Below are 14,071 nucleotides of genomic sequence, written 5' to 3' on the forward strand. Positions count from 1 at the left end.
TGTGTGTGTGTGTGTGTGTGTGTGTGTGTGTGTGTGTGTGTGTGTGTGTGTGTGTGTGGGCGTGCGTGTGTCGGCGGGTGTGTGTGTGTATGTCGGTGGGTGTGTGTTAGGGGTTTCACAACTACCAATATTTACTAGTCGACTAGTTTTTCAAAATAGTAGTCGACTAGTCGACTAGTCGTTACGTCATAATAGAGACACACAAAGAGAGGTTTACAACTGTATTTTCTATTGGAACTCATACAGTAACATTAAACACTGCATTTTAATTTGTGTTACATGGCTGAGTAAATAACAAACACTGGACTCACCAAAATCGACAGCAAAAAACTCTTGTTTACATAAATGCCACGTAAATCCAGTGCGCAACAGCGCATTGCGCAACACTTTATTCGCTGTCCTCCACGATAACGTCCACCTTTCCATATGTTTGGTTTGAACACCAACGCATCGACATGTGAGGGAAGGAGGCTTGACCGCTTTCGGGTGACAGTGTTGCCTGCCAGGGAAAAAACCCTCTCACTCGGGGTGCTTGTGGCTGGAATAGCCAGGTAGCTCCTCGAAAGCGGGGGAAGCAGTGCACGTTTTCTGCCCACCACTCCAGTGGATTATCCATTGTGGGGATATGCGGTGTCCGCTGGCAGTAATCCCGTAGCTCATCATCCGCATCACTGTTGACCCGTGTTTTCTTGCTGTTCGTTTGCCTCTGTTCAGTGCTGACGCCGGTCCGTTGCTCACTGGTGCTAGCATTACTGCTAGTGCTAGCTGTCGGCAGCGGGTGTTTCATCTTCAGATGGTTGCGCATAGCAGATGCATTTGTATTGTACTTCAGTACAGCTGTACACAACTGACACTTCACTGTGGAGTTGGTTAAATCTTCGTTGAAGTACTGCCATACATAAGAATGTCGGACGTGTTTTGTAGCATTTTGCAGCACCTCGTTTACCTCCATTTTTTCCACGACTAGTCGACTAGGGCCTACAGCGCCGACTAGTGGTAAAGGTAATCGACTAGTCGACTAGTCGATTAGTTGGTGAAACCCCTAGTGTGTGTGTGTGTGTACACACATGCATGTCTGTGCCTTTACTTACATATGAATGCACAGACATTTACTTAGATAGCTACATATTTATAGTCATGTGTGTCATTCAAACATTGTCTGTTTTATGTTTTCTCATCTAGACTATCATGGCTACTTGGAGGCCAGCTAGGATACCCGAAGACGTTGCTCGAGATATGATCCTGAACGGATGGGATGAAGAGCCCATCGGTGGGATTGACTCGGGATCTGACATCTCAGATGTAGAGGATCCAGATTATTTTCCACCTGGACATGTCAGGCCGTCTGGGAACCAACCTGCCCCTGCCGAACAAGATCAGTCAGACATGGAGGAGTCCTCTGAGTCCTCCGAAGAGGAAATGGATATTGTGTCCAACAGAATGAGCCACAAGGGCTCTTACTGGGCAGAGTTACCTCCCACCCAGGCTAAAACACCAATTCACAATTTACTGAGAAGTCGGTCAGGGCCTGCACCTGGGTTTAGCACCGTCTCTCCAATAGATGCATGGAAGCTGTTTATCACTGATAGTATATTAGAAGAGGTGTTGAGATGCACAAACAGGGGGGGAGGGAAGAAGAGTCGCAACAAACAGAGGAAAAGAGTGGAAAAATCTAAGCAAAGAGGAGCTCATGGCCTTCATTGGATTGACCATTCTTGCAGGAAGTGAGAAAAACTGGGATCTACCAATCCGTGTGCTCTTTGGGAGTCCTCTACACAACCCAATGTACAAGGCCACAATGTCAATTGGTCGTTTCGAAGATATTCGCCGTTTGCTGCGCTTTGATGACAGGAGGACCAGAGCCTCCCGACTGGAAACAGACCACATGACAGCCTTCCGCTACATATGGGACCTGTTCCTGGTCAACTGCAGGCAGAAATTCATCCCCAGTGATTGTGTCACAGTGGACGAACAACTTGTACCATTTCGAGGGAGGACCAAGTTTTTGCAGTATATGCCAAGCAAGCCTGCCAAGTATGGCATAAAGATATTCTGGGTTTTTGATGCACGCACCCCTTATGCAATTGATGGAATTGTGTACACAGGGAGACAACCAGGGGAAGAAGTCCAGAAGAATCTAGGGGAAAACACTGTCCGTCAGTTGTGCAGTGGATTCAGACACACAGGTCGCAACATCACTACAGACAACTTCTTCACCAGTGTGCTTCTTGCAGAGCATCTCCTGGAGAAGGGTCTGACTATTGTGGGAACGTTGCGACAGAACAAGCCAGACATCCCTCCAGTGATGAAGGCTTCCAAGTCGAGGGAGGTCCACAGCACTGAATTTGGGTTCAATGGCAGCATGACTATGATCAGCTATATCAGAAAAAAGGGAAAGGCTGTTCTGCTTCTCAGCACAATGCACCACAGCAAGATGGTGGATGAAAACAGCCAAAAGAAAAAAACAGAAATAATCCTCTTCTACAACCAGACCAAAGGAGGTGTAGATACCGTTGACCAGAGGGTTGGCTACTACACCTGCAAGCGCCAGACACAGAGGTGGCCCATGGTGCTGTGGTACAACATGATTGATATAGCCACTCTAAACGCCTACTCATTTTTCAGGGCTCAGAGCCCTGAAATTTCCACAGGTATCACCAACGCACGGCGACATTTCCTCACAGAGCTCTCAAAGGAGCTTGTGACTCCTCTCATGAAAAGTCGACTGGAAGGTACCCCGAACCTACCAACCTACATCACTGAAGCAATGGGAAGGTGTGGAGTGACAAAAGCTGCAAACCAGCAACAGGAGAGAAGCACAGAGGGCCAACAGAAGAGAAAGAGGTGCCAGATGTGTCCAAGAAACAAAGATCGCAAAGCCACCGATTGCTGTTGGAAGTGCAGTACCCCAGTGTGCAATGGTCACAGCCAAAAGCAAATAGTTTGTGACAAATGCACACAGTGAATAGAGAAAATACGTTTGTGTGGGCACATGTGAGAAGACAGTGTTCTGGTCTTATGTAATTTCATTCTCTTTTATAAAAAGAGAGTTATAAATAAGCATGTTAAATGTAAAATCAGTCTTTTGTTGACCCAAATATAATAAATATAATCACCTTTAACCAAATTTAAAGACATTTTTTAAATTCATTGCAAAAACACATTGATTCTAATTGGGGTCATTTTTGACCCCACTCATGGAAGAGTGTAGGTATTGGTCGTTCATGCATCCAAGGGTTGAATACATGAATAATACTCATAGTAATTATTTGGTACTGTAGTCATTTGACCAGGCTGCGAACACAGTTTGTTGCAACTATGGCACAGAACACAGTAAGAAGGATTATATTTAAAATTCTTGTGAGGACTCGTATAAGGTTGTGTGCTGCAACTAAAGATAGAAAACTGCTCATCTCTCTTGAGCGAAAAATTAAGATGAAAGAAAATTGCAGTGCCTTCTAGGTACCCAAAGCGCTCTCATCTGCAGATCCTTCTGGATTCAAACAAACCTGTTCTCTAACTAAGCACATCACAATTAACCTCAAGTACAACCAGGTCAGAACAAACTCATTTATTTCATTTTCAGTCATTTCTACAACTCTGATGATGCCACTGCCCCTAGTTCTTCCTGAAAACCCCACTCTGTGATCGGTTCAGCCAAGAGCTAGATTAATGTGTTTCTAGCTTTAGGCGAGCAAATGTAATTGCAAAACGAAATGTACAAAAGCAAAATGTACAAATCACCACTGCAGCCCATTATTAAGTTCCTTTTAAGGATGTGTGTGTTCGAGAAGATAGGGTGAAACATGAGATTTGTTTATCAATGCTTGGCTGAAAACTGAGTTGTGTTTGTCATGCACTAAAGAAGTACTTGAAAGTGTTCCACAACTATAGCCTAAGATGTTGGTAGTCTGTGATCACTTTCAAGGCAGTTTGATTTAATTTTCAATTCAGAGTTATCTAAATGAACTTTGTGTGAGACAGCAAATACTTTCACATTATCCTATATTAAGGTGGCCCTGAGAGCTCAACGCCAGGAAAACACAGGCGTTCAAGCAAAGATGCACCAGCTTGTTTTAGCCATGGTTTGGTGCCTATGCAGTTATTGACATCTGCTATCAATCATTGTGATTGCGCGATAAAAAATTAAATAATAAGCAAAGAGCTATTGGTATGTTAACAGAAGACATTTGCAATATACCTGAATCATCCCAATGTTAAATAATTAAAACTATTGGGTCATATTCTAATAGCACTTGATAGGTAAACATAATCCACAGACAGCAACACAAGCCGTTTGTGTTTCAGCTGTGTGCATCACTCTTGAGTGTCCCCTGGAAACATGTGTTTTCTTGTGTTGTGTTTATTGGCATATGTTTATGCTGTGAATTGATTTGTCAACATTACAGTTGTTTCCAGTTTTGAATTAATGGACTCATAGAGCAGTTATAGAAATTATTTAACACAACATTCTGCAACAAAATTGGCTTATAGCTTATTCCATTAAGCATTCTGTGTCGTAACACAGTGTCAAGCTTTAGTTGTACAAAATAAATATAACAAAACAAAGTTTATCATATTCAGTGCAAGCTCTACAATATAAATCACACGCAATAATAATAATAATAATAATAATAATAAAACAAATATAAAACATTTTCTGAAGTGAAATAAATAATCATATTTAACGATTAGTTAAAAATTGTTTTCCTGAGCTCCGTGGCTTCAAAACTGCTCGCACAAAAAGGACAGAACATTTAATTACATCTTTAAAAATATCTTCAAATGTACCTACAACAAATCATTGTGAAAGTGTGGGAGAGCTCCTAGTCTGTTTGGATTAGTAATCCTTGCATTGTCTGTATAATTGGCACAGAATGTTACCTAAGCTTTATCAGATGGTGTTGCCGCGGTGATCAGGTGAGTTCCTGATCCCTGACAGCGGGGGTGCGGGTCTGTCACTGAAAGGTCTGACAGAGGGCTTTTCAACGGCCTCTCCTGGATCCAGTTTTGCTGTCGCGGCACAAACTAAGTATCTGTGCCTTTTGCAGCTGTCCAAATTCATTCTAACTACTACTACTACAGTGCTCAAAGTGCAGAACATTTCCACTCGGGTTTTTTTAGGACACAGAAAGAAAGAGATCATGGCAATCATTTCAAAGTATTTGGTTGGCTCATGTGAGAGCTGGAGAACCATGGACTTTAATATTAGCCTCACCATTCAGCCACTTAAAGGTATGAAAGTAAAGGGAGGCTTGAACAAATGTTAGGCTCCATTTGATTATTTGCTTCTGTGTGTTCAAATTGAAACAACCATGTACCTTTTTACAACTCTTTAACCCCACTTAAAGGTGGGGTAGGTAAGTTTGAGAAACCGGCTCGAGCAGTGGCGGCGCTAGGGGTGGCTACTTGGGCTCAAGCCCCGGATGTTTCACTTTTTTTTTTCTTTTTTTTTAAAACGACTCGGGAGTAATGTGCAGTACCGGAGTCCACCAGAGAGGCAGCCGCTGCGGGACAGTAGCCTGCGTACTGCGTAACCTTCCCTGCCCTGAAGAAGAAGTGATCCTTCCTAGTGCCCATCGCCATATGGCTCTGCTAGTGCCTGACGAGTTTTAAGCTAATAGTCTATAAAGTTATGGATATTAGAAAGTTATTTTCATTGAAAAAGACGCCACAAGCTGCAGCAGCAGCAGTAGTATCAGCAGCTGACAACAATGCCATCACCAGCAGTGAAGAAATGGATGATGTTTCAGGTTTGTGAATCTAATGGTGATATCTGCACTCTGGCTGACTGAGTAAGAAGTGAAAAAGAGTGATGTAATGTTAATGTTATAGCTAGTAAACATGGAGTAACCACACTAATTATACCCTTATATGTTAGTATGTATACAGAACATGACTAAAATTATCCTAAGATGTAACGTTAACCCTTCATACCTCAGTCTACCTTTAAGAAACTAAAATAACGTATTCCAATTTTTATATTGTTTTGGAATTATACCGCCTCTTGTTTCAGTACACTTAACAACGGAACCATAGCAACGGAACTGACAGGCAACGGAACTGACAGGCAACCCTCTGAATCCGACTCCGATTGGCTGTGACCGCATCCACTCAGAGTGTCCGATTCAGAAACGTGACTTTTACACTCTTTACGTCACAAACAAAGATGGTGGATGAGAATAGATCTATAAAACGATAAGCAATGCGCCAGAATCAAGGTGAGACTATCCGCATCCTTTACCCCGAGCCTGTTTTTCAGGTTTCAAGCTCGAAAATGACATTCCCAGAACAAATGACCATATCTTCCCTTCTAAAATTAATAATCTTTTTTCTCAAAGTAATGATAAACCTGTCAGTTGGATGTAGAAAAGTCAGATTCAATATAGATGTTTTTTATTTTAAAGAAAATTCAGATTGAACATGGTAAAAAACTGTAAATTATCGTGTCCGTCCAAAATATATTTTGTAATTAGTGAAAACTAACCTTGGATGATGGGTTAGTAGACTAAAAGCTGTAGGAATCCAAAGTACAACATATAATAAGAACCCTGTATGAAGATTGTCAAGATTGTCAAGATTGTCAAGATTGTCAAGATTGTCAAGATTGATTGGGACCCTGGGGCTTGACAGGTTAAAACTCTAAGCACATTCGTTTCACCGAAATAAGTAAACGACTATATTTGAGTGAGTTAAGGCATTAGTTTGCTTCATTAAAGGGTGTTAATGAATAAGTGTTCTCCAGTGCCTTTTGTCCGGTTTAAGGTATTATTAAGGTAGGGTTAATGTTGCTCTCAAAGTGCACTAGATTGATGCTTTTAACTTCAATATTTAAAAAAAAATCTTCCCGAGGGAGCATGACCCCGGACCCCCCTAAAGGAGGCGACGACACCCCTAAAGGATGTTCGGTCCACCCCCCACTTGTAAAAAAATAGCACTTTACCCCTGCACCCCCCAACAACTCCTGGGCTAAGCCCCGGATCTCCTACAGTCCTAAATCCGCCACTGGGCTCGAGATATACTTTTTGTTATATTCCATGGAATGCTCTTAACATCCCGATAGCAATAAATATCTTAAGTGCTTTGACAAAAAATCCATAAAAAAATGTCATAGTACTGTAAAAAGCCAATAATTTTAGCCGGCCCGGATAAAAAATTATAATAATAACTGGATGGCCTACCTGCCTGTCAGCCTTCCATCTGTGCACAAACTTATCTCGTGCCCTCATTGGTCATGTGCGCGTTCGTGTGTGTTGGAGGAGGGGCTCTGTAAGGAAGTGGCAGATTTTTTCCGGCTGTTTATTTCCAAATTCTAACACACTCGAGCTGGTTTCTCCAAAATTACCTACCCCACCTTTAATGTCTTCTATATTACAGGCTTGAAAAATTCATCTTATTTCACCATGCGTCACCTCCAACTTCTACACCTGAACTGAGGGGCTGGTATGCTGTTTATAATGTCCTGTATCTGTCTAAAATGGCAAAATGTTGAGTGCAGATTTATAAAATATCCTTGTATGCATCCTCATCTTAGGTTACTGATTAAATAAAAGAGAAAAAGGGAATGGAAAAGTGATGGAAGAGAACATAACAATAATAAAAACAAGGACAAATGGTCAAACCACTAACAGTGCAAAGCTACTAATTAAAGGTCAAAGAAAAACAAGGGGCTTTCTTGGAAGCCTTTAAACTATGTACAATCATCTTCTTCCCTGAGACTTTGCAGAGGGCTGTTATTAAGTCGAGCGTATGATTTTTTTTCCAAGCATGGTGCCTGGACGCCTAATGAACATGGCTCCCACGGTTAACAGATACTACTGTTAGAAGAGACATATTAAAGTTGCTTGATGATTTTCAGCATGGCCTGTTTTTAAATCATCGGCACACTAGTACATTACCAATTGTTGGTTTAAGCTGCTCACATAAAGGTTTCCCGTGTTCATTAGCAACTAAAGAGATATTTAACTGCAGGCATTCATTGTTTTCCCCACCTCAGTAGCTTGAATGCACAGAGGGAGGGAACGATGCTATTGCCACTTTGGATTAATAACAAACGCAGCATTAACTTTTGTACTGCAGTGATACCCATAAATAACGTGTTTAAGCAGGGAAACATAACCTCTAATTTGGTGTTATCTAAAGCCAAGCATTTGTCAAAGTAAGCAGAAGGAATGAAGAAGACACAACAGTACAAACATTTCAATGAACCCGGCGAAGCCTAAACCGGTGAACAAGACAATAGTGTGTTCACCCTGCTGGGAAAGGAGCAGTCAGGCAAGGGTAAGCTAACTGACACTGACAGTAATCGTATCTGGATCTCTTGACTCTTAAGTGGTGTTTCTTCACTTCAACTTCACTGACGCCCTCTCTGAAAATAGGGTTTGAAATGTTATGCCTGATCGTTTCAAGCATGTCTTAAATGTGGTATAGAATAAAAAGCCTGATTCTATTTCCACTAACAGACCTCCCTACTTTTTATTGGATCATGGAGCAGAGTAAAATCCCTCTGAATAACATCCACAATCAACATTTGATGCCTCATCCTGTGCTTGTTTCGTTAACATTGCATCAGAGAAATGCTTGCTGAAACATAAGATAACATTGACAAATAAGCAGGAAAGACGTTAAGGTAATAATGAGGATGTTGAGAATGTAAGACCAAGTGCATTTGTGATGATAGTATTGACAAGTAGCACTTCAAAACAAAAAGCCATTTGTCAAGTGTATTATAGGTTGAAACCCCAGAGAATGTTAAAGTGTGCAATACAGCAGTAGTAGTCCTGAAATGGCGTAGAATCAATGAGTTTGCTGGGGCACAAATCATAAGCCGCACAGACTTACAAAAGCTTGCAGAGGCCAGGACAGAGTGTGTGCTGCTCTGAGCTAACACAAATACACATTCAACTTCTCTGGCAGATTCAGCTTTGCAGGGCAGCACCAAGGGAAAGCGCATATTTGCTTAATGATGTCCCCCAATGAAGCAGTAGCATAGTTTGTTTCGGACTGTCATGGCCTGTTGGGGCTTTGCTCTATGGCAAAATGCCCTTATACATATTGATAATCATACACTTATGGCGTTGCTAATAAACTATCTTTGTCACAGCACTCACGCGTAGAGGAACAGGATGGATTAGCCTGGGTAATATTTTCCACTTTCTTGGCCATATTTCGCGCCTGCTTTGTGAAAAACCAAGCCAAACTCGTTACATATTTCGCAAACCACATATGGTGTTGTATTAACATTTGGAGGTAAATCCAGAGTTATGAAGCTGCAGGAGCAGCACTTGGGGGCCCAATGCAGCAAAACATCTTAATATCACTCGCTAATCTAGTTGCGGGTGTTCAGAAGAGCAGAGCTCAATTAAACCAAATTGGCTATCACAGAGCTATTCAAATTACTTTAGAATCAAACGCTCACAAACTTAATCTGCTTACCTGGGCAGAATTTCTCTCTTCCTTTCCAAACCCTCCCTCCTTGCTACCACACCAAGACACTGAAGAGATGGGAGGAGCTGAAATAAAAATGAATTTGCATTTAAATCAGCCTGGAAGAAGAATGTGATCAGGGTCTGTGCTTTTCCCAGGGCCTTAATCAAAGTTTTGATGCGATGACACACACATCTTGAGAAGTTGCCTGGATAGTATCTCAAGAGAGGGCCAAGGTAACCAGTTGTCAATGTATTGCCCACGCTGCAATTAAGCACCAATTAAAACCACCGGTTGTGTGTCGGGCATCTTACCAGACTCTTCCCGGATTATAGCTCACTTCTACCTCTCATAAATTGCATTTAATTGAGTGGTTATAGTGCAGAACATTAAAAGTAAGCTGTGTGGAGGACTGAGAGAAAAACTATTAGAAAAGACATAAACTTTGCATTTTATGGAAAAGATTGAGCTTTTAATGAAAAGATGTCAGGCTACAACGAACCAGATTTATTTTTGAACATTTAAGGTTCACTAACAAAGATAATTATTCATTGCTTCTGTTTAATATAGCATTGATACGATATCTATTATATACTGTGTGTGTATCTGTTGATGTGGGTGGCAATGTCTTACTGCAATGAATAAAGTTATATTAGACTAAATGACCATATGGGTGCAAAACTTTTTTTTTTTTGGGGCTATCAGTAAATTATTATTATTATTATTATTATTGTATATAAACTGTCACTTTTCTTGAATGGAATTATTTAAAATTGGAAGCAATGTCTTCATTAAAAGTATGATTATTTATTCCTAGAGAGAGAATCATCAGTCTTCCCCTGTTGTTGACACTGCACAATGCTGAGTAAGCCTCTGCATCTTAAACCCCTGCAGCTGCTTTGAGAACCTAAATTGCATTGGATTCATATATTTCTCCCAAACTTAAGAAAAATGAACCATTAAGTCGTGTGATGGCTGGATTAATCACAGAAAGTTGATTCCAGATGTTCCCTACCCAACAGATGTGTTGCTGAAGTTATCGTCTATGACTTTCATTAGAAACAACACAAATCAGACACATTGTACATGTACACAAGTACATTTCATTCTATAGATCCAATTAACAGAAGTTTACTACCATACATTTACATTCAAATATAACATATGTATTCTAAAAAGGTTCTTCCTCTCTCATCACAGCCCAAGACTGACAATGTAGCAAGTTTGATGGTTTTAAGCTCTTCCTCAATTGTTTACTTCTGTTCACATTTTCTCTCCCTTTTGCCACATAACTTTGTTTTCACTATTCTTCTTGTTTATTATCTTCCTGTCTGACTGTAATGGTCCAGTGGAGTGGAGGATAAGTCAAACCACCCAATTCAGTTTTTAAAGATTGGGTGTATTCCTCCTCCATATCATCTCTTTCTGTATCACCTTCTCTATATCGGCAGAGTCTCTGGGCGACTGAAAGCAGGTCAGATCAAAACATTCCCTTTCATATCCAATCTGACTATTTCTCTGTTGACGTTATCTTTGTCTTTGTCTTGTTTTGTCCATGGGACTTCTTGTGTTTTTGTGTGAGTGTGACCGTCTTTTATCTTTTTCTTTGTGTGGCTTTCTCTGTCTCTACGGTCCAGAAGATGGGTATCATTCAAATCCAGTATGAAGTGAGCCGCCTGTTAACCGAGCACAGAGCATCGTGTGGCTGGGGATAGAAGGCTAGTTGAGGCTGAGTGAGCCTGCCACTGACGACTAGATGGAGGAAACTATAGAGGGAGGAATATTTGCTAATTCATGTCCTTCATTTCCAGTATGGGCTGTTATCTATATATATAGCACACTCAGTCCCATCTTTGTGGATTCTGTATGATGTCAGTTCCATTCTATCAACATGTCTAGTCTGCTTGTTAAATGGCTCATTGATGAACTTTGAATCTGCTTTCAATGGTCTCAATGCAAGTCTTGCTGTGCCTCGTTCTCCTACAACCAGACATGACATCTCAATAGAGAACAGTTGGCTTTAACTAGTTTAAACCTAAAGTGAGTTGACGGCACAGGAAGTGGGAGAAGATTGTGATGTGGCGAGTGTTTTAAGAGTGTGAATTTGATGTGCAGGCTATACTTTCTGACTGTAGAGGTCAGCACAATGTAAAGTATGGGGGATGTGAAGTCAGGAAAGACATGTAGAGATTTAAGTTTTAGAACAGTAACAAAGGAGGCAGAAACAGGGAAGAGAGTGCAAAGACAAAAGGAGAGTATAAAGAAAATCAATAAAATCTCACAAACAGGAACATAACAAAGAGTGTAGATAAACTGAATTACTGTTCGTGTAAATAGTTAGTCAAAGAGAAATTAGTGAAATGGCAAAAAAAGTATTTACAATAGAGACGTTTGAGACTAAAACTTTCATAAAGTGCTATGTTTTGCCAAAAAGACTAAATAGACTGTTCCCATTACGGAAAATAATTGACCGAAGTAAGAATGTGTTGAGGACATATATATACAATTAATTAATTTGTTATTACATTACATTATGGCTTTGTGGTGTTGCAGCAGGTCCCTTTGGAACAACTGCAACATCAGCATTACAAGTTGAAATGCTGCTAGAAATATGAAGGATACAGCTTGTATCATTAAACCTGGGGAAAGGAAAGGGTAGCAAAAAGCTTTTAATGTACCAAGAAACAGAACTCGAAATATATCAAATAAACAATAAATAAAGTTGTATTTTCCTGGTCGAATGTACTTATTGTAAGTCGCTTTGGATAAAAGCGTCAGCTAAATGCAATGTAATGTAATGTAAACAGCAGTCCAACCTTATGGTGTTAGGAGCCATACAACCTACCGTGGATTTGACAATAATCACAATGGAAAAACAAAAAAGGAGTGTTTTCATAATTTGAATAGAGTAAATACCTATACATAAGAAATGTATATACAGATGCTTTAAATGAATCAATAAAAGGCAATTATTTAAACGTGACCTATCATGCAAAATGCACTTTTGTACGTCTTTTATACATGAATATGTGTCCCCGGTGTTCCAGGGAACTCACCAAGTGTCAGAAAACACAACCCACTCTGTTTTCCTCCATACCCAAATCTCTTAAAAAGGGGCTGCAATGGATCTGATACCGACTGATCCAGATTTGAACACTTCTATGACGTCACAGAAGTGGCGCTACGGCTATTGGGCCAACTCCACCAATCAGGAGGAGACAGCTACGGACATTGCCGTTGGAAAGCGCTGGAGACGCTGTAGTACATATGCCAGGCCTGTAGATGGTGCTGTTCTCACAGAATCAGCCCATGAAAACACTGTTAAGTTGAGCGAAATTAGGAATGGCTAAAATGCATGATCTGTTTGGTATTTTGAAAAATAAAAAGTATTAATATGCCTTATTGCATTGGATTCAACGATTAGACTATATTATTCAAATATAGCATGATAGGTCCACTTTAAGTGTTACAATGGATTGAAGAGGCCATTGAGAACATTGTTGGTTCATATTCAAGTCAGTTTGAGATACCAAGCAGATCAGCGATGTTGAATTAGTTGAAACCGTCATAAAACAGGATTTAAATGATGGTATTGGGAGTGTGCTATCTCCATGGATACCAGCACATATTGAAATCAAAGGAAATGAATTAGCAGATACTTTTGAAAAAGTAGCCACCGCAATTTTTGGAGTGCAGTAAAAAAGTTAGAAAAACAACTTATCTGGATCTCAACTAAGTAAACAACCACTCATTTATTATTTAGCCTAGAGATGTGGGTTTTCACACATGAAAAGGCTGGGAGGTAACATTTGATAGAGAAATCTAATCTTTTGGTAACTTTGCTTTAAACATTTTGCTAACAGAGCAAAGCTGTTTTATTCCATCAATGACACAGCATCACACAGTTTCTGTTTGGTGGAGCGTCCTCAAGCAGCTTTACTGATGGTAAGCCACCAAGGGAACATTAACAAGCAATTTTCTGGTATTAGGAACCCGTAACCCAAAGGCCAACATGATACCAACTGTTCATTCTGTGTTGCATTTCCTCAGGGGCAGAATAATTGGCTACTGACCCTTTCATTGGATGAATTAAAATTGCAATGAGTTGGAAATGATATCATAGAAACAAGCTAACAAATAATAACAATTCAAAATAACACTTCAGATTCAGTTTCAAAACCACAGCGCATGGTAAAAGTAAAGTAAAATGATATCCCAAGGTCCTTTCTTTGCAATTACTTTTTCAGTTTGATGTATTATTAAAATGTTGTTTAAACTATCTTTACAAAGATTACACCAGGTGCTCTAATCACCCAGTGCCCAAACATGCCTTCAAAATAAAAGCATAGAAACTACTTTAACTTGCGACAATAACTAGGAATACATTTACTATAAACAGCAGGAAAATAAATGTTAAACTATTAAATAATATGAAGTGATATAGCTCCAACATACTTCATATGTCAACATTTCAAGATTATTATCGGAGCACTTACTGTATGCTTAAGACCTTCTCAATACCATTTATTTGGTTAAAACACAGCATTTACTCTAACCCAAAGATGACAGGTGATGTTATACTGATGTGTCAGTCATGTTCCATGTACCAGTGTCTGCCTTATTAATTATTCATATTCCAAGCATT

The sequence above is a fragment of the Notothenia rossii genome, assembly GCF_949606895.1.
Source record: "Notothenia rossii genome assembly, chromosome: 5".
In the NCBI taxonomy this organism is placed as follows: Eukaryota; Metazoa; Chordata; class Actinopteri; order Perciformes; family Nototheniidae; genus Notothenia; species Notothenia rossii.